Raw genomic sequence first — 1,810 nt, 5'->3', positions numbered from 1 at the left:
TTTTAGTGTAGAGCTTAGTTTCTTTGCAAAGAATGCTTGACTGGGCGTACTGTGAAAACTAGTTATGTACAAAGTTAACGTTTATGTGTATATATTTTTTTAATATTTTTGTAAAGAGATTTTTTGAACAGTAGTGCTCGTGAACTACAACAACAAAAATTTATTTTATATTATTTTAATTAATTGAATTTTTGGCTGACCACACAGCTGTTTCGAGTCCAGCCAAATACCCATCATCAGTGGTCTTGGAAATAATTCTTTTATTTAATTATTTGTAAATAATTTTTTTTTTAAGACTGGAAGTACCAGGAATCGAACTCGTGCCCTGCCAAATTTGAAGCTCAGAGTAAACGCATCTTAACCTATTGACTCAAAGGCGTACTTGACTTTTATGTTGTAATGTATTTGGTTTGTTGCTGCTGTTAGCTGGTGATTTGGCTATTGTTTATTTAATCATATACATTTTAAAAAAAGCATGAGTGAAATCATTTTGTTCATGATATGAACTCCACTTGTAGTTGAAAGAGACTTTATGCTAATGCGTACTTTGAAGATATACCCATAATATGTAGAGGCCGTACGTGCGTAGCGTATTTCTTGCTCAGGAGTGACCTGGCTTAATTTGTTTTTTCTGATTTATTTTTAATTGTGGCTACCTTATTTAAATGGCTTATGTTTTCTTCCGCCAACGGTAAATGAATGCATCATGCGTAAGAAATTTATGTGCTTCAATTTTTTTTATTGCTTATTTATATGTTGCCCATGTATTTCATGGATTTCTTGTTTGTTTGGTCTGCATTTCGTGCCGCTGCAGCACAACAACAGCGAATTAATTTGCCCTGCCATTATTCTCTGACTCTTATTTTGTTTTCTATTTTTCTTTTTGTATTTGTTTTTGTGTTTGTGTTTGTTTTTGTTTTTGTTTTTTGTGCTTTTGGTTTATTAATTGTTCTCGTGTAGTTGCAAGTTGTTAACAGAGAAGTGCCATGACAATTTCTTAAATTTGCAGATTAATTTTTTCAGTGTGCAGTCGAGTCGGCCTGGCCTAGCCTGCCCTGGCCTCTGTGCATATTTCAACTTAATTCGAAACTTAATATGAACTTGTAAATTAATTTTGTCGAAATGCGTTTGTGCATGGTTGGTTTATGTGAGCTGTTGAACAAATTGTGTCATAAATTGTGGAGCAATTTAGGTTGTGGCATTTTGGCTTCAGCAGCAATTACTACTCTGAAAACTCCATGGAAATTTATTCTCCTCTTTCCTGCAGAAGAGCTATTAAATACTGTCGCATTAAATTGTATGAAAGCGTAATAAAATTTAAGGATATTTTAATATTTCTACTATAACGTATTATGTTATATACATATTTTGCTGACGTCAAAGGCTAATTTTCTAAATTATATAAATTATAAAATTTTACCTTACCATGAACACACATATTACATACATATATAATATATGGTATATATTTTTAAAATTTCAGTACTAGTAAAATGGTTTTTTGGTTTTAATAACTTTACAAAATTAATTTTCTACTTACTTACATACATCAATAATTAAAATTAATTATACAAAACGAATTTGTAATCAATAAATTATTTCAAATACAGGTTCATATGTATATAAATGTGACATTATGATTGTCAAGTACTTAAGTAAGGTACTTGATAAGTCTTAAAAGGTTTTACAATATTTGTAAAGATTCCAGCAACTTAAGAAATTAAATATATCGGTAGTCCCCAGCAATACGAGTACAGTCAATCGTAACATAAATGCTCTTTTTTTTTTTGTAGTAGGTGGAAAGCATCGA

The sequence above is a fragment of the Teleopsis dalmanni genome, chromosome X (genome assembly GCF_002237135.1).
Source record: "Teleopsis dalmanni isolate 2A chromosome X, ASM223713v2, whole genome shotgun sequence".
Classification (NCBI taxonomy): Eukaryota; Metazoa; Arthropoda; class Insecta; order Diptera; family Diopsidae; genus Teleopsis; species Teleopsis dalmanni.
This window is presented reverse-complemented; position numbering follows the sequence as displayed.